At 41.0% G+C, this 21,152-nt stretch overlaps 1 protein-coding gene across 4 annotated transcripts in view; it reads left to right on the forward strand.

The window, feature by feature from the left end:
• The window catches only part of LOC122817233 (collagen alpha-1(XIV) chain-like), a 950,064-nt gene that overhangs the window by 515,196 nt on the left and 413,716 nt on the right, over positions 1-21,152 (forward strand). The window lies entirely within an intron of this gene.

The raw sequence follows: 21,152 nt of genomic DNA on the forward strand, positions 1-21,152 counted from the left end.
AGACAGTGCCTTTGGCACAATGATTACGTTGTCATAGTAGGAAGGTTGGCAGATGGTCACTTAGACCATCTGGGAGGCATCTTGCAAGAATGAGCAGACTGGTTTATTAATTAGAATCTAGTCTAAGATTGATTCCCTGTTAGTTGCTTTGTTAATTCTTGTCGGTGTTTGGATGTTTGGGTAAAGCCGTGGAGGTTAATATGATTTGTTGGGGTGGGAGAGTTACAGGTTAGCCAATCAATATTAAAATCACCCAGAATTATGGTTTTATTTTGGAGAGATAAACAGGACCAATGGAATAGGTTTTATTTATATGAATGCAATATTTGCTGAAGGTGAATTGTGGCACCCAGCCAGAATTTTTGTCCATCTGATATCACTCAGTACCTGAAGTTGCAGACCTGAGCAATGGCCATTATATGGAAGTGTAACATAAAACAAAGCAAACTCTGCAGACCTGAGCAATGGCCATTAGATGGCAATGTAACATGAAACAAAGCAAACTGTGCAGACCTGAGCAATGGCCATTAGATGGCAGTGTAACATGAAACAAAGCAAACTGCAGACCTGAGCAATGGCCATTAGATGGCAGTGTAACATGAAACAAAGCAAACTGCAGACCTGAGCAATGGCCATTAGATGACAGTGTAACATGAAACAAAGCAAACTCTGCACTCCATTTTCTTAATGCTTCCTTAAATAACAGTCAATCTACACTTTGAAGTGTCATGTTGGCACACGATCCTTATTTCTGTCACCAGCATTGGTACATTATTTTCCTATACAATTCATGTCACAGACTGTAAGCATGTTTTATTTAATGTGGAAAACATAAATGACCCTACAAAAGAAAGTCGTCAAGAATCAAACAAACCAAACTGCACTGTACCAAGCATTCCTTCTCCATTCTTACAATCAGACTCTGGCAATCCCCTAGACACATAACCAACTCCCACCTCACCTGCATCATTTCTACTTCGAGCTTCTGCTCCTCTAATATTAGATACTAAAGTGAATTCACATTTGGTTTTCTACTCTGTTAATAATATTTACATATTGTCTTAATTGTCTATGGGATTACATACCTTCTGTCATTACTCCATATTTGTGAATTTGTTCTGTTTTATTTATTTATTTATTTATTTATTTATTTATTTATTTATTTATTTGTGAATATCTTCATCTGGGCTGTGCCTGCAAATGGTCTTTTGTAATCAGTGTAGGTAAACTAACTAACTAACTAGCTAACTAAAAGTTACAGTAATTATTGGAGCTACCTTATAGAAAGTTGGTATCAATGTCCTTTTTATTGGGGGGGGGGGGGGCAACATGATACTCAGTCATCTGTACATAATGCTTCTTTTAATAGAAAGACTTTATCATTTCGGACATAACAGTGCTGCGTATTTCGTCTTCTACTCCTTGTTATTTTTTTCTCTATAATAAATTCAAAATCATTGGCAAAGGATAAGGTTAAAGGGGCACATAGAAGGTCCCCAAAAACATAAATGTAAAAATAATGAAGACTATAGAGCTACCTGAATTGGCTGAATGGCTAGAAGTCTGAATCTCAAAATGCACTCACTCGAGGTACTCCTTAAAATGGAGAACATCGATATCTGTGCAGTGATTGAGACCCGGTTCAAAGCTCCAGAGAGCACTCCTGCATTACCAGGCTATAACTCATACCACACTTTTCAGCCATCTAACCTCGATTGGAACACCAAACACGGAGGTGTGTCCATATTCATTAAGGATATCCACACCTCCAGGCTAGTTGCTCAGCATAATGCATCATAATGCATCCAAGTGCAACTAATTCTGGGCAAAACTGCAATCCAAATTGTAGCTTGCCACAGATCCCCCACCATGCCCCGGCATTTTATTTATTATTTATTTATTTATTTTTTGACTGTTAAAAATCCGATAGATACATGTCCATTTTCATCGAGGGCCCGGAGAAAAAAGCTAACAACACAGTTGGTACATTACATTGTTACAAAAAAAAAAATTAAATTAAAAATTAAAAACAACAATTTATAGATATAAAAAAGAAGAAGCCAGAGATACAGGCATTAATAGTTACATACATAAGTAGTTGATAAAATGAGGGTAATTAGACACAGAACAGATATATGAAATGAAGAAAAACACTCCTCTTTTCTTGATATACTGGAAAATATTAGGGTTCAAGTCAAACACCCTAATATGAGGTGATTTCAACCACCCCACCGTTAACTAGGAAAACTACTCATGTACCAACTCCTTCCCTCAGCGTTTTCTGGAATTTATAAATTCCAGTGCCCTGGATCAACTTATCCACATCCCCACCAGGGGCAACAATATCCTAGACCTAGTCATTACCAACATGTGTGACCGGTGTTCCACACCTGAAGTCAACTCCTCATTGGTCCGATCCGACCATAATCTAACCACCCTAGATATCCACATCCCGCCCCCATCCACCATTAAGGAAACCATAGTAACAGATTTCTCCAAAGCCAGCTTCATGCTTCTTAAGACAGAAGTGGTGAACTTCATGACACCCATGCAGATGGACAATAGAGATATGACTGCTGAATCCTACAAAAATGCACTCTATAAGCACTTACACAAGTGCATGGATCATGCTATTGAGTTTTCTGTCCTACAGAAAAAATAAAAACAGGGACCTGTCCTAGATCTGTTGAACACTTTTTAACAAAAGACATTAACTGAAAATACACTCTTTCCTGTCCTTCAACAGGATGCATTTTTAGTAAAGTTGAATTTAGGCATTATAGCCCCCGCACACACTTACACACTTTGTACCCTTTAGTAGAAACAAGGGAGAAATGCTGTGACAGACTACAAAAAGAGTGATATGATAACAAATGCAAATAAATAAAGAAATAAGTAAATCTTTTATTGAACCAACATAGATTTACCAATGCAGCTATCCGTGCTTTTAGATCTTCTTCTTCTTCTTTTGGCTTTTCCCAGTTAGGGGTCGCCACAGAGAATCACCTGTCCACTCATGATTGGCAGTGGAGTTTTACGGTGTCAAGTTGCCAGCCTGGCACCCAACCTTCCACAGAAGGCACACACATGCACACACTCACACTTAGGGCCAATTTTTAGAGTGTCCAATCCACCTACAGCATGTCTTTGGGATGTAGGAGGAAACCGGAGCACCCGAAGGAAAGCCACACGACCACAGGGAGGACATGCAGACTCTGCACAGAAGGCACCCCAGCCAAGGATCAAACCAGAGAACCTCTTGCTGTGAGGTGGCAATGCTAACCGTTGCACCACTGTGGCCGCCCATCCTTGCTTTTAGATCATCAGTAGTTAATATGTCATTGATGCTAAATACACCATGGTGATACCAGCTTGTGCCAACCAAAGATGAAGACAGTATATGATTTCTTTCCCACTAACTGAAAGAGACATTTTTAAAAAATACCATTGTGAGAACTCAGTGAATTATCAGTCCTTCATGGCTACTTCACATTTTGTCTCACTTAACCACTTTATTTACTTATTTATTTGAATTTCAGTATGAATTTGTTTACTGGGGAAGTGCACTGATCAATTCTTACCAGTTAGAGTAGAAAACAAAGTAGACAAGTCATGTGACTTGAGAGATAACGGGAGCATTCTGCGTGTTTACCTAAGTGTGATGGCATTTGGAATAAGAGGAGGAGTCCTTAATTTCAGGTGGGAGGGGCTCCCATAGTGAGGGCCTCAGAAATGATAATGCAAGGTTAGAGATGCATAGCTTGGAGTGTAGAGTATGTGTTTTAGGGCCAGCGTTATACACGTTTCTTAGGTTGTATGCGGGGAGGGGGTAGGAGTGGGTGCCTCTTATTAGTTTTGATGTTAAAGGAGGGAGAGTCCTACATGTTATTCGCTTAACAATTTTTGTGGAGTACTTTGGCAGCTGTGGTGGTGCAGCGGTAGCATTGTCGCCTCACAGCAAGAGGTTCGATTCTCGGCTGGAGCTCCTTCTGTGTGGAGTCTGCATGTCCACCCCGCGGTCGAGTGGTGTTTGAAAGACATGCGTGAATGGGCATGCCTTCGTTGAAGGTTGGGCATCGGGCTGGCACCTTGGCACCCTAAAAAATTACTGCCAATCATTAGCGGACCGGAGTTCCGCTGTGGCGACCCCTAACCGGGAAAAGCCGAAAGAAGAACAACAATTTAGGCAAACTGAGGCTTGTGGAAATCTGTCATGACAGAGAAAGAGAGAGTGTAGACACTGTGACTTCAAAAATCAGTCCTAAGAAATGAAAATGTACACAACGTGACTTCAAAAATTGATGCTAAGAAATATTCTACTTTTACTTCTGCTAGTAGACATATTGCAGATTTGGATAGCTATATTTACTGTCTTTGCCAAAATGAGAATTGTCACATCCTGAATATACAAAAACAGACCTGTTATAATGTCTCTCCTTCAGAGGGAAAAGCAACAGATTTTTTTTTTATATTGAAACAAAACATCATGGTAAAAAAAGCCTGTCACAGTTTGTGTTGGTCTTCCTGAATCACAGTGACTACTTTGCTGAAACCAACAGGCAACATTCTGAGACCACTATCCAGTGATCCATTTACACAGTACACAAAAGAGCTAAGGGACCTTATTAACAACTTCACAGATCACATCAAGAATACAGTGTAGTGTAGTCTTTTCGGCTTTTCCCAGATAGGGGTCAGCGGGTTGCTACAGCGGATCACCAGTCCGCTAATGATTGGCAGTGAACTTTAAAGGTGTCGAGTTGCCAGCCCAGTATCCAACCTTGAAAGAAGGCACACCGACTCACACACACACCTACCTGCATGTCTTTAAAGTTCACGCTGCCACGGGGAGGACATGCAGACTCCACACAGAAGGCACTCCATCCGAGAATCAAACTGGAGAACCTCTTGCTGTGAGGCGACAATGCTAACCGTGCACCACCACTGACCTTATTCTCAGTAAGCCCAGGCCAGGGGTTCTCTTCAAGTTACCAAAAATCTATGAGATGAAATGCAGGACATCAGAGTCATGCAAAGGAGGCCTGATAAAAGACATTTTGGGATTGCAGATAAAAAAATTCTAGTGGTGCTACTTAATGAAAAGAGTAGCTGTATTCAAAAACGACCTGCTTTCTTCACAGCTGTATTCAAAAACGACCTGCTTTCTTCACATTCTGCTAAGTTAGCACAAAGCTATCAACTAATGCTGTTTCAGCTACTGTTGATATTACATGGTTATGCACAAGCATTCTGCATAAACATGGCATTGCTGCATGCCTAAAGTAGTTATGGATGGAAGCAGGCCATTATGACATTCTCCCAGATGTAGTCAGATAACATGTGGAATACATTCAGACACAGAAGTTTAAAGGAAAGCTTTGTGTTTCAGTTGTAGGACCTGCAGGTGCCACCACAATGGCTCAGCAATATGTTAATATTTTTGTGGAAACAGAATAAGAGTTTACAAGATACACTGTTCATAGACTGCTTGTTTATTTCTGTTTTGCCGACATTTTAGTCATAATATGGACACAATGCAAATAGTTCTTCAAGGACGTCTAGGAGCCAAACTTGGTCAAGACATCTATAAAACAGTTTTAATGATGTACTTGGGTTCAGCTGTTAGTTTTCCAGATACTAAAGTTACTATATTTAATGGACCTTTTCAGACAAGTGGTTATACTAAAGTAAAAAAGAGATAGATGCATTTGCCCAGAAACAGTAGTCATTATAACCACATAAAGACATATCTAATTTACAGACAGCTGCTGCAATATCATCTCATTTGCTCCAGAGACAGACTGAAAGAGACATACAAACAGATAGACCAACAGAGAGAGAGAGAAAGAAACAGAGAGAGAGAGAGAGAGAAAAACAGAGAGAACGAGAGAGAGGACTGCTCAAACCCAGAGCTGCTGGAGATGCTACACTTAAAGAAATCCCAATCCCTCAGAGCCACACACTCCAGGGATCTAAACTTTGTCATCACAATAAACAAAACATGCTGGAGGGATAGGTTCCTGACCCAGAGACTCCCCAGACTCTGAAATAGACTGCCCATACATGTCAAGCAGTGCGCCTCTTTGGCCCTCTTCAAAAGGAACCTTGATGATTGGATGGGAGAAAGGAAATTCACCCCGGGGATCACGTCAGTTGCCCTGCTAAACAGGGGACCAGGGAAGTAAATAGTGTGGGAAGAAATAGCCAGGGAATTGTTATGGCTAGGCTTGTATAGGCCCTAGGGCCGATAGCCTAGTGCCAACCTATGAACCTATGAGAGAGAGAGAGAGAGAGATGCACAGCTGGCACAACTGAAGGAAGCCTTCCTTGCTCTGGATCATTGTACAAGGGATTTTGATAGACCTGTAGAAAGAACAATAGAGCTACTGAGAAATCACTTGCTCCAGTGAAAAGCAAGGAACACAGTGACAGGGTTATACTAGTAACAAATTATCGTCTAGGCCTTCAAAAGATCTGCAAAATTATATGGGACCACCAAACAATATTCAGTGAAAATGACAATTTGAGAAACATTTTTTTCAAAAACTGCAGTCTACTGTCTTTCAAACAACCTGTCCATCTACAGAAACGTATTATAATAAGTAGCCCAAAACCAAAAGAAAACACAGAGCAAAATAGCACATAATCTTGCAGTCACCCAAAACGTAAAACATATCAGATGATTGTACTAGTAGTAGCAGAATAACCATTGCCTAACCGTCAAGTCACTTAACTAACCATTGCCTAACCGTGCAACTCTGAGAAAGTCACTTAACAAGACACTGCTCCTGGACTGAGTCTGAAAAAGGTCCGTGGAGATCCATACTCTACCCAAGAAAAAATACAAATTAACTAAATAAATACATAAATAAAGAACTCCGCAAAATAGATTTTAAGATGCAAATGGTATTATAAGTACATTTGAGAATGGGGTTTATTGGCTGCATATCAGAAGTGCAAGCTATGATAACAAAAGCCCCATCACTTTGAAAGACTGCTGTTCCTTAACAATACAGTGAATTCTAAAACTCACTGTTAGATCTATAAAATATTTTATGGGAGGCTTCAACCTTGTATCCTCAGTGTGGCAGGGCATCACCTCCCCATAACCCCACTACTTATGTATAGTAACTCCACTACTTATGCATATTAACTCCAAACTTTCTGTCCCTCAAAGAAGGGGGGATAATCTAAGATTCTTTCATCGCAGTGTTAGTTTATATTCCTCTAATTACACTTAAAATAGAAAGAAGGACAATGGAGATAAAAAGTTTGCTTGATTTTTCGATATGGTGGCAACTGGTCTGAATGCCATTTCAGGCTTCATGACACATTATTATAATTAAGAATTTTGAGGAAAACATTACAGTGTACAGATGTTAGTTAGGCACACTGAATAACAATAAGTGTTACACTAAAAATGCTTCATTTTAAGGCTGATCACAAGGTCTTGATCAGACCTCTCAACCAATTGGGGACAAATTTCAACAGAATCAGGGACAAGTCAAGAAAAAATCAGGGACAGTTAGGGACACTTTTAAAATATTAGTGCTATTAACCTGAAACATTGACAGAATCAGGGCATATGATTTAATACACATTTTCTGAAGTAAAAGAAGTTTATAACTCTTAATTATTGTCATTATTCATTAAGTGTAATTCACCATCTTTCCTCCAAAAGTCACTAGTTTTAGGAGGGATTAAGAGGGACAGAGTTAAAATCTGAGTCAAAATCAGGGACGTCCCTGAAAATCAGGGACACTTGGGAGGTATGGTCTTGATCTTTTCAGAAAGTTATCACTACATGAAGGATTGCTCAGGTGTTTTATGGTGCTGGTATCTGTTTTTTTTTTCATACAGATGAAGTGTTTAATATTATATTAAAGTTAAAGGTTAAATTTACTAGTAATACCCATAAACTTGATGCCAGTAAGCCATAATATTTAGTGTATTTTAACATTATAACAAAAGTGTCTTGTCGGTGTTGTCTTCAACAGTACCAGCTAGGACTTAATACTGAAAACATGTGACACATATAGACTCTTCCCAGGATTCATGAACACAGTGTACACTAACCTGAATACACTGCATGCACACACTGAAACACAGTGCACACTAACCTGAATACACTGCATTCACTGAAGCACAGTGCACACTAACCTGAATATACTGCATGCACTGAAACACAGTGCACACTAACCTGAATACACTGCATTCACTGAAGCACAGTGCACACTAACATGAATACACTGCATGCACTGAAACACAGTGCACACTAACTTGAATACATTGCATGCCCTGAAACACAGTGCTCACTAACCTGAATACACTGCATTCACTGAAGCACAGTGCACATTAACCTGAATACACTGCATGCACTGAAACACAGTGCTCACTAACCTGAATACACTGCATTCACTGAAGCACAGTGCACACTAACTTGAATACACTCTATGCACTGAAACACAGTGCTCACTAACCTGAATACACTGCATTCACTGAAGCACAGTGCACACTAACCTGAATACACTGCATGCACTGAAACACACTGCTCACTAACCTAAATACACTGCATTCACTGAAGCACAGTGCACACTAACCTGAATACACTGCATGCACTGAAACACGGTGCTCACAAACCTGAATACACTGCATTCACTGAAGCACAGTGCACACTAACCTGAATACACTGTATTCACTGAAGCACAGTGCACACTAACCTGAATACACTGCATGCACTGAAACACAGTGCTCACTAACCTGAATACACTGTATTCACTGAAGCACAGTGCACACTAACCTGAATACACTGCATGCACTGAAACATAGTACACACTAACCTGACTGCATTGGATGCACTATGTTTACTATGCAACCTTATTATTGTGATTCATAAGTATGAGCATGGGAATGACAAACAGCATACATCACAGAAATACCAGGATGGAGACATCATAGCCAACTGAAAATATCACAAAATCTATAACTACTTCATACACATGGGGAAAATGTACAGCATCTGTCAAAGAGGTCTGCCATGATAAACTGCAAAAATGGAAGAACACTGATTGTGCAATTAGAAGCTAGACAGTCCACACCCACATGTCTCCTGTAAACAAATTGTTGAGCTTTCTGTAAGCATTTGTAGATCTGCTTAGCTATGTTGGGAAACGTCTGTTTATTCATTGGGTACTGGTTGCAGTGCAGAAGTAGATTTTCTCTGCACTGCGTGTTGCTAAACACACAGCCTGTCTCAAATTAACTTGATTTTCCTTCCTTAGACTCTTTTACTGTTTGAACTTATTTTTGTATAGCTTGAATTTACTTACGTATGTCTTATTGTAGCATGTCTTCTTTTGCTAAACTGCAGCAGCCCATAAATATTATGACTTCCTGTTGTAACTATATTGAACTGTTATTGCTTTGATTGATTGCCTTGTACATTGGAGACTTTCTCCCCGGAACTCCACTTAAAAATGGGCTCTTTTCAGCCCACTGGACTTTCCCGGTAATCAAATGTTAATAAATAAATAAGTAATATATTGACTCTTTAGGTATGCGTGTTATTAAGGAGAAATTTAAACAATATTATATAGGCAACTGAGTGTAGTGTGAAATGTCATTGGCTGAAGCATTGCAAAGTCACTGCTATGGGTGAGAATGGGTTTGGCTGTGGTAATAAGTTTATCTGCATCACTGGGTTCACTGTATCCTACAGTTTTTCCTATTTTAAATCTGTTTTTCGAGTTTTATTTTCAACATATGAGCTAATGTTTTGCTCTGCTTGGTAAGCTTTGCTTGTTTCTATATGTTTTTCCATGTTTGCAATGTAATCTGTTAGCTGCATCTTTAATATTTGTGTTTCTTAATTATATTCAACTACCTGTTGTGCTCATGTGGATTATCTGTCTTTTGTTTTTAAATTAATTAATTCTAGCATTTTTTTATTTAGAGTCACATTAGATTATTCTGTTTTTAGCCCATGTTCATAGGTGTGTACTAGGCTAATGGCCCTGGAGCCTTTACAAGCCTAGCCCATAGAAGTGCCTTGACATTGTGCCACCTGATATTAGTTCTCACTGCCTCTACAAGTAGAGCCACTGTAGTGATCCCCGGGGTGAATTTTCTATTTCCCATCCACTCATCAATATTTATCTTGAAGAGGGCCAGTGAGGTGCTCTGCTTGACATGTATGGGAAGTCTATTCCAGAGCATGGGCAGTCTCTGGGTCACAAACCTGTCCCTCCAGCATGTTCTGTTGGTTGTGGTAATGAGGTTGAGGTCTCTGGAGCATGTGGTGTGGAGGGATTGGGATTTCTTTAGAAGTAGCATTTCTAAAAGAGCAGGGTCAGACATGGCTTTGTACGTCAAGCAGAGATCGCCTCTTAGTAGACGATATGAGACAGAGAATAGCTGGAGTTTTTTGAGTCTGTCCATGTAGGACATGTGTTTAAGGCCCAGGATCCTCTTCATGAGGTACTTCTGTGGCCATTCCAGCTGTTGCATGTGTCTAGTGAGGTACATGCCAAATGGGGCATTATACTCGATGATTGGCTTAATGAGGGAAGAGTAGAAAGAGATGATGACCTCTTTCTTCCTGGATGCAAAACCCTTGGTAATGAGATGTGCCACATAGAAGGACTTTCTGACCACAGTGGCAATGTGGTGGTCAAAGGAGAGGTTGCTGTCAACCTGTGTCCCTAGATCTCTTATAACGCCTTCAGTGTTCAGTGGGCTCCCATTGATGTGGTAATTAGTGGGAACTGAGTTTTTCCCAAAGGGGATGATTTTTTAGCATTAAGCTAAAGGCCATGGTTTCGACACCAGTCATTGGTCTCAGTGAGGCCTTTCTGTAGGATGCCTACATCACTTGGGGAGTTAATAATGGCTCCCAGCTTGCAGTCGTCTGCAGACTTGGTCAGCCAGTGTCCCTCTGAGAAGTAAATGCCAAACAGGAGAGGACCCAGAACCAATCCCTGTGGGACTCCACTCGTGACTGGTCGGCAGTCTGACTTGGAGACCACTACTTTCACACTGTGGGTTCTATCTGTGAGCAAATTTGCAACCCATCTAGTGATATAGGAGTTGATGCCTAGTTTGGTGAGTTTATCAATAATTCCTGAGTGGGGAATGGTATCAAAGGCCATGGCCAGATCGAGGTAGGCTGTATGAACTGCCTTGCCCTCATCCACAGCTCTGGTGACTTGACTCAAAGAAGTCAACCAGGTTGAGCAGGCATACCTTTTACAAAACCAAATTGTGTATGATCTAGAGTTTGGAGATTCCCTATTTTCTTGTTAATCAGGTCCATGATGATGTGCTCCATAGCCTTACATATCAGACTCATCAGGCTAATGGGGCAGTAATTCCCAGGGTCTGTAGTCACTCACACCTTTATGGAGAGGGATGACTGTAGCAGTGTGTGACTGGGGAGGGTTTTTAGATGAACCCTTCTACCTAGTCAACAACTTGAAAATAAATAAGAAAAAAATGAAACCACATCCACAGAGAAGGGGGATTGATCCAGTCATAATCAGTGTACCAAGTGTCTGTACAGTAATAGACCTCTCAACAGTTCTGATTTTGGTGGGACATAATTATTTTCCGGGCCTGACTCCCCCTGCCCATGATGTACCTATTTTGGAGGTATGTTCCTATTTTTAGGCTTGATTTACACATTCACAAAATTTTGAGGTAATCCAGAAAGCTCAAGACAGTTCTAGTATCCCACCTGTAACTTAGAGGGTAACAGAACTAACAAGAAACAGAGTACAAAGAATTAGTCCAGGTAAAATCACCTTAGCTAGCAGATTTAGGAGATGCTATCTCTTTGATGCCCCCCTGTGGGAGGAATAGAGATGCATTGTTGAAGCTTCAAGTAGTTTACTCCATTAAGTAGGTAGATGGACGAGTGTTCTTGTTCCTGGATCCTTCACAGCATTATCTGAATACCACGCAACACATGTGGTTTTTGAAGTTGTCTGGCACACAGAAAGCCACACTATATGACCAACAGACTGGTGGCACCAATAATTTAGAAAAAGACAGCACACATCTTGCATCTCTGTTTTTTAGAAGCAAAAATAAATTACCTTGTGTGGCAGAATTTACCAATACACTTCATTGAAGAAAAACACAAAAACAAGAAACAAGTGCAACCCAAAAGGGAAACCAATAAAATCCAAACACACTTGTAAAGCAGTATATCCAGTGCAAAATAAGAAATTTATTAAAAGGCCAACAAAAAACTTAATGCTTTAACTGAATTACCACGTTTTCATTTCAAGACATCTTCAGATAAAATTCCACATAAAACTATTACATTTATATATCAAAAACTCCACCTAGCAATTGTACACCATCCAATAATAGTCAAACACTCATTAAAACAAGATACACATTTAAAAAATAATCACAGTACTTCTTATATATAAGAAGTGCTATAAATAAATAAATAATGGATCCTATATATGAGATGAAAAACGTATAAATTTATAAATATTAGAAGGTGCATATAAAAAATTCTTACATATAGAACTATTATGTAATCAGTCAAAAGCTTAAAACTTTCCTACATTTAAAACAGCAAAATACTAATCTCTCTTGAGAGAGATTTGCAGAAAAGTTTTAAGTTTTTGATAGTTTATAGCCTAGTAGCTCTGCACTAGTTGTTAAACTGCACTGAAATTCCTTTAAGTGTTAATTAGCTTGGGGGGTTTTCTGATAACTTTAAAACCTGTGTTGGTTACATCTCTGGTAATCATTTTAAGTAGAGTTGCTGCTACTGAGATTTGTCTGCATACATCAACTGGACATAAGCTGATTTAAGTATATTTCCTTCATTTTATTGTGGTTGTTATAACTTGGGGACTGATTTCTCAGATCTAGCTCTGTTGAAACTGTCTTGTGTGTGTGTCTGAAGCTCTGCACTAGTTGTTAAACTGCACTGAAATTCCTTTAAGTGTTAATTAGCTTGGGGGTTTTCTGATAACTTTAAAACCTGTGTTGGTTACATCTCTGGTAATCATTTTAAGTAGAGTTGCTGCTACTGAGATTTGTCTGCATACATCAACTGGACATAAGCTGATTTAAGTATATTTCCTTCATTTTATTGTGGTTGTTATAACTTGGGGACTGAGTTCTCAGATCTAGCTCTGTTGAAACTGTCTTCCCCACCCCCCCTCCCTGTTCTTGGATGTAGTTTAAATTTGGTGGCTTTTGCAGTGCCCGCCCACTGTAGATTTGATCTAGGACACTCCCCCAGTCCCTTCTCTTTACCGCATTCTCTCTAATAAACCCTTTCTGCACTTGCTTTTAGTCCTTTTTAATTTAATTACATTGTTTTCATACTGTGTGTGGACTAATATTGGCAGATACTCAAGTGTGCCAGCTTGCACTGCATGTGAATTTTTATAGCATTTACTGTCTGTTTTTTTCCTTGTCGCTGTAAAAAAAAAAAAAAAAAAAAAAAAATTCTCTTGTTTTCCTGCCTTACTGAACTAGAGTAGTCCAGTTTCAGAGTTGCTGATCCCTGGGCTTTGTTTTTAGTTCCTGTTACTGATCCATTGCCTTATTAGGAAGGAGGGAAGTTTCTTTGCTTACCAGTGGGAGTGGGAAGCACTGAGCGGCCTTTTTGTCCGATTTGGTGAAGTTTCAGCCAGAAACTAGTAGTCCATTGGTCGTTTTGGGCCAGTTCTAGCTCCTTTCAGCCCCTGCTATAAAACACGCTAAACACGCGTTTTCCAGCTTGTACCAACTCAGCACAGATCCTCGTGGTGGCCTGCAGAGTGATCCAAGCAGCAGAGAGCTAAAGAGTGACTTTCTACCAGATATAAGTATTTTTTGTGGCTTTCCCACTGTTATTAAGCTAGCGACTGCATTTTGCCTGTTTTACTGCTACTTTAAGTGATTTCTGCATTTTACACTGTTTATTGCACTTTAAGTTACTAATTGTTGCAAATTGTTTCTGTAGGCTACACACTAAAGTGCGCTAGCCGATTTACAGCATTTATAGCATTTACTGTCTGTTTTTTTCCTTGTCTCTGTAAAAAAACAAAAAAATCTCTTGTTTTCCCGCCTTACTGAACTAGAGTAGTCCAGTTTCAGAGTTGCTGATCCCTGGGCTTTGTTTTTAGTTCCTGTCACTGATCCATTGCCTTATTAGGGAGGAGGAAGTTTCTTTGCTTACCAGTGGGAGTGGGAAGCACTGAGCATCCTTTCTGTCCGATTTGGTGAAGTTTCAGCCGGAAACTAGTAGTCCATTGGTCATTTGGGCCAATTCCTAGCTCCTTTCAGCCCCTGCTATAAAACACGCTAAACAGCGTTTTCCAGCTTGTACCAACTCAGCACAGATCCTCGTGGTGGCCTGCAGAGTGATCCAAGCAGCAGAGAGCTAAAAGAGTGACTTTCTACCAGATATAAGTATTTTGTGGCTTTCCCACTGTTATTAAGCTAGCGACTGCATTTAGCCTGTTTTACTGCTACTTTAAGTGATTTCTGCATTTTACACTTTTTATTGCACTTTAAGTTACTAATTGTTGCAAATTGTTTCTGTAGGCTATACACTAAAGTCGCTAGCCGATTTACAGCATTTATAGCATTTACTGTCTGTTTTTTTTTTCCTTGTCTCTGTAATAAAACAAAAAATCTCTTGTTTTCCGCCTTACTGAACTAGAGTAGTCCAGTTTCAGAGTTGCTGATCCCTGGGCTTTGTTTTTAGTTCCTGTTACTGATCCATTGCCTTATTAGGGAGGAGGTAAGTTTCTTTGCTTACCAGTGGGAGTGGGAAGCACTGAGCAGCCTTTCTGTCCGATTTGGTGAAGTTTCAGCCAGAAACTAGTAGTCCATTGGTCGTTTGGGCCAATTCCTAACTCCTTTCAGCCCCTGCTATAAAACACGCTAAACACGCGTTTTTCCAGCTTGTACCAACTCAGCACAGATCCTCGTGGTGGCCTGCAGAGTGATCCAAGCAGCAGAGAGCTAAAAGAGTGACTTTCTACCAGATATAAGTATTTTTGTGGCTTTCCACTGTTATTTAAGCTAGCGACTGCATTTCGCCTGTTTTACTGCTACTTTAAGTGATTTCTGCATTTTACACTGTTTATTGCACTTTAAGTTACTAATTGTTGCAAATTGTTTCTGTAGGCTACACACTAAAGTCGCTAGCCGATTTACAGCATTTATAGCATTTACTGTCTGTTTTTTCCTTGTCTCTGTAATAAAACAAAAAAAAATCTCTTGTTTTCCTGCCTTACTGAACTAGAGTAGTCCAGTTTCAGAGTTGCTGATCCCTGGGCTTTGTTTTTAGTTCCTGTTACTGATTCATTGCCTTATTAGGGAGGAGGAAGTTTCTTTGCTTACCAGTGGGAGTGGGAAGCACTGAGCAGCCTTTCTGTCCGATTTGGTGAAGTTTCAGCCAGAAACTAGTAGTCCATTGGTTGTTTTGGGCCAATTCTAGCTCCTTTCAGCCCCTGCTATAAAACACGCTAAACACGCGTTTTCCAGCTTGTACCAACTCAGCACAGATCCTCGTGGTGGCCTGCAGGGTGATCCAAGCAGCAGAGAGCTAAAAGAGTGACTTTCTACCAGATATAAGTATTTTTGTGGCTTTCCCACTGTTATTTAAGCTAGCAACTGCATTTCGCCTGTTTTATTGCTACTTTAAGTGATTTCTGCATTTTACACTGTTTATTGCACTTTAAGTTACTAATTGTTGCAAATTGTTTCTGTAGGCTACACACTAAAGTGCTAGCCGATTTACAGCAATTACTGTCTGTTTTCCTTGTCTCTGTAATAAAACAAAAAATCTCTTGTTTTCCGCCTTACTGAACTAGAGTAGTCCAGTTTCAGAGTTGCTGATCCCTGGGCTTTGTTTTTAGTTCCTGTTACTGATCCATTGCCTTATTAGGAAGGAGGAAGTTTCTTTGCTTACCAGTGGGAGTGGGAAGCACTGGCGCCTTTTGTCTGATTTGGTGAAGTTTCAGCCAGAAACTAGTAGTCCATTGGTCGTTTTGGGCCAATTCCTAGCTCCCTTCAGCCCCTGCTATAAAACACGCTAAGCGTGTAAGCTTGATTTAGCGGAGTTACCACTATTGCACACAAGAGCAGCGGCGGTTAAACAAGGTTAAACTATTTGGGCCATCTAAATTCCACTCTTCCAATTTTCCCTTAAAACTACCTTCCTCGAGCTGTACTGCTGATCTAACCAGCATATCCTATAACTGAAAAGTTCATCTCTACTTGATTCCCAAGTAGACTATTCTCTATCTGTAAAGCCTAGCACTTACTCCTACAGTACTTGCACCTTGATAAAGCACTCTTATTATAGATAGTACCCCACCAGCCTAAAACCCACTTCCCGGAGTCCTTTGAAAGTCTCTTTATCTACTACTTCTAGTATGTCGAGGATCAGTTGCTAGTGTCCTCTCCAGCTCAACTGGTGAACCTGGGAATATTGAGGCAATGTTACAACTGCCTCATGTACACAGACAATCCTCTCCTTCTCCCACAAAACACAAATACATGCGAGAGATGCAACTATACGGCCAAACTGGAGGCTGAGCTCTCTCAACATAGGACTGGCAAGACCAGACAGGAGGAGAAGGTAACCACACACAATACATACCCAGTCACACATGGTACCATCACAACTTCAAATCATACACATACTCACACAAAGACATACTCGGAGGCTCTGATCAAAAATTTACCAAAACAGCAGAGGCCACCAAAGCAGACACCCAAACAACTACCACCTCACGACCCAACACATGCAACACATAGACCACACAGTCAGAGTGTCAAACAGTCACAGCCCTTAAGGCCAAACAAAATGCCAGACACACTTGTCATTGGTGATTCCATAGTCAGACACACTGACGTCCCGCTCACCAGACTGAGTAAAGAGAAGGTCACAGTAAGCTGCCTGTCAGGCGCTAGAATCCGCCACATAACGCAAGCACTCAGGTCTCTCAACAGCAGGTACAAGTGCGACTCAGTCATTGTCCACGCTGGTGTCAACGACCTGAGGCGTACCTCCTTGGACTACATGAAAGGGACATCGAGGAGCTCTCTGATTATGTAGCCCAGGCAGGTATGACCCTGACCTTGAGCAGTATCCTACCTTCACCTAGAATGATGCCACAATACAGTGATAAGATGATCAGCTTTAATAATTGGCTTAAATTCTGGTGTCATTCAAAGGGGATCAATGTCTGTCTGCCTGGGATGACATGCTGGACAAGCCACGCTGCTTCGCAAGGGACGGCTTGCACCTGTCACCCTGGGCTTCCGGATATTGGCAAAGGCTCTTGCCACCCCCATAGTGCCTTTTTAGGCAAGGCTCAAATTCTAAACCTACCACCCTAGAACACCAAAAAGGAAAAAACTAAGGGTAATGCTGCTCAATGCCAGAAGTCTCAATCTCAAGATGCACGCACTCGAGGCCCTTCTCAATATGGAGAACATCGATGTCTGTGCTGTGACAGAAACCTGGTTCAAGGCTCCTGAGAGCACCCCAGCACTAACAGGTTTCACCTCATATCATGCGTTCCGCCCCAAAATCCGGACAACACCAAGAAAGGAGGGTGTCCATATTCATAAAGGACACCCACACCTCAAGGTTGGTGGCAACGCATGATGCATCGGAGACCATCCAGGTGCAATTAACCATAGGCAAGACTGCTCTGCAATTTGTAGCATGTTACAGGCCACCCTCTCAAACTCAGGAACCTCACATGGCCTTCCTGAAAACATTGGAGGGATAAATGTATCTCCAAATACCATCATACTAGGTGACTTTAACTACCCTAATATAGACTGGGAACACTACTCAAGCCCGAACACTCTAACCCAAAGATTCCTGGAGTTCATAAACTCAAATGCCATGGAACAACTAGTCACCATCCCCACAAGAGGAGAAAACATACTTGATCTCATCATCACGAACATGGGATCAAAATGTTCAACACGGAAGTATACCCCTCACTGGTGAGATCAGATCATAAACTAATCTCGCTGGAGGTCCTCATCCCGCCCCACCTGAAACAAAAAGACCACAGTGAAAAACTTCTCAAAAGCCGATTTCACACTTCTAAAAACTAGTGTGGTCTCCTTTAAGGCCCCTGAGCCAGTGGTAAACATTACTCAAACCGCTGAATCACTTACAAATGCCTTCTACCAGCACCTACAGGACTGCATGGATCAGGCAATCCCAAACAAAACTAAGACTCTCTGTACCAAAGGCAAGCGTCCAGTCTGGTGGACCCCAGCCATAAACAAGCTCTACAACAAAAGGAGGAAGCTACTACAAGATAGAGCAAAATCCTTGAAAGGTAAGACACCTTTGATCATTATAAGTAAAAACTAAGAGCTCTCATAAAATCATCCAAGGCAAATTTTGAGAGAAAAATCGCCAAGGACTCTAAAGAGAATCATAAGGCCTTCTTTAGCTATGTTAGAAACCTAGGAGGAAACTCCCAGATATGCTCAGAATTAGTTCAAAATGATGTGAAAATTACTGAACCTACACACATTGCCAACATACTGGCTGACAGGTTCAGTGCAAACTTCTCCCCTCCCCAAAAGGAGAGATATCTATTCCAGAGGATTGTAGCCCCCAAACATCTCCAACGCCCAGGTGAGAACTGCCCTCACTAAGGCAAAAACACAGCATCCATGGGACGGATGGTGTCCCCGGCTGTGTGCTTCATGAACTCAATGAGGAATTAAACCCACAGTTAGGACAGCTGTTTAATCTTAGCCTCACCTCAGGATACGTACCCAAGGAGTGGCGACGGCGACTGTGGTCCCACTTCATAAGGCGGTGCCTCCACAGACCCTGGAAATTACCGCCCCATTAGCTTGACAAGCCTTATCTGCAAAGCCATGGAGAGGATCATAATGGAACTCATAAATAAAGACATAGGGAACTTGCAGACTTTGGATCCAACTCAGTTTGGCTTTGTCAAAGGCAGATCCTGCCTCTTAAACTTGGTTGACTTTTGAGACAGTCACCAAGGCCATTGATGAGGAAAGGCAGTCCATACAGCCTACCTCGACCTGGCAAAGGCCTTGACACAATACCCCACTCAGGTATCATCGAAAAACTCATCAGCTTGAATGTAAACCCATACATCACAAGATGGGTTGCAAACTGGCTAAGTGACAGAACCCACAGGGTCAGAGTTGCTGGAGCCATGTCAGACTCAAAGCCTGTCACAAGTGGTGTCCCACAGGGCTCAGTCCTGGGTCCACTCTTGTTCGGCATCTACTTTTCTGAAGTACAAGCAAACACAGGAGGGTTATGGCTGACAAAGTTTGCAGATGACTGCAAACTGGGCCATAGTCGAAAACACATCTGACACAGATATCCTCCAGAAGGGCCTCACAGAAATGGATAACTGGTGCCAGAGCCATGGCCTGAAGTTAAACGCCAAAAATGCATAGTCATACCCTTTGGGAAAAACAAGGCTACCCCTAGCTACCATATAGGTGGCAATCCACTGAGCACAGAAAAAGTCATCAGAGATCTGGGGACCCAGGTTGACAGTAGCCTTCGTTTGACACTCATGTTGCTAAAGTAGTTAGGAAAACCTTCTATATCACCCACCTGATCATGAAGGGATTCACATCTAGATCAAGGGAGGTCATCGTCCCCTGTACTCATCACTTATTAGACCTATGATTGAGTACAATGCCCGTTCGGAATGTATCTGACCAGACACCTGCTGCAGCTTGAAAGGCCCCAAAAGTTCCTCACCAAAAGGATAAAGGGTCTCAAAATATGTCTTATGCTGCCCGACTGAAAGAACTCCAGCTCTATTCAGTCTCATACCGCTTGCTCAGAGGTGACCTGTGCCTGACATATAAGGCCATGTCAAACCCAGATTTGATGAATATGCTTCACCTCAAAAATCTAGATCCCTCAGAACCACAAGGGCGGAGACTTAAACCTTGACACGGTTATAAATAGAACGTGCTGGAGGGACAGATTCATCACCCAGAGACTCCCTATGCTGTGGAACAAAATCCCGGTACATGTGAGGCAGAGCACCTCTCTGGTCTTGTTCAAGAGGAATCTTGACCAATGGATGGGAGATTGCAGATATACCCCAGGGATTACTTCAGCGTCACTGCTTGACAGAGGCACAGCAAAATGATAGGCATAGTTTTTATTCAAACTAAAGGGGTGGCGAAAGCCACATAACTATGGGCTAGGCTTATAAATGCCCTTGGGCAGATAGCCTAGTATGAACCTATGAACCTATGAACCTAAGTAGTCAAGGGATTCAATGGACTTTTGAGATGGGAAAAATCTGGTTAAAAATGGTACAATAAATACTTCTGCATTACAAAAAAACAATATTTATTACTACTTTTACACATGCTAACAGTTGCCACCCACAGTTCTTCAAGGATAACATGAAAAGGCAGCAATCAGTCAGGTTATTCAGATTAAGCTATAGGCTGGGCTATAAACTGTATAAGTAACTTGTTCATTTGTGCCTCATAACCTTCCCAAGCAGCATTACTATCATTGTAACTTACACAACATTTTATATACCAAGTGTTGGCTCATAAATATACACCTTTTCCTGTTAATCTTGGAATAGGTTATCAAAAAAGGAGCAACTACCGCCCCATCACTATTCCACTAATCTATTTTTAAAACTTATTTTTAAATGTAAACTGTTAGATAACATAAATACCAGTAAGTCACACAATACATCTGTACTGATCATGGTGATGAAATTAATGTCACATAAGTACTCTTTGATCATGTAGAGACCTATAGACTTAGGTATAACAGTGTGCATATCTGTTATCTGTATAGTGACCAGAAACAATTTGCCATCAAAATCCACTGTGTTAACCGACGCTGCCACAAATCTCTTCTGCATAGTCTACCATTTAGTACATCAGCTATTGGAAGATGTAACAAGTCTGAATGGACACTGAATAAGATATTTATATAATCCAAAGTATTTGGGAACTCTTGGCTTATCCACACTAAGATGGTGGCACAGTTAAAATGTAATATAGTTGGTACACATCAGTTACAATGAATGACAGCCTGTTTTACTGGATGCTGTGTTACATTACACAGTGCCACTTTACAGTTTAAGTCTGCATTCAACTTAATTTCCATTATA

This window comes from Protopterus annectens, chromosome 12.part0, assembly GCF_019279795.1.
Source record: "Protopterus annectens isolate FY-2018-M chromosome 12.part0, PAN1.0, whole genome shotgun sequence".
NCBI classification, from domain to species: Eukaryota; Metazoa; Chordata; order Ceratodontiformes; family Protopteridae; genus Protopterus; species Protopterus annectens.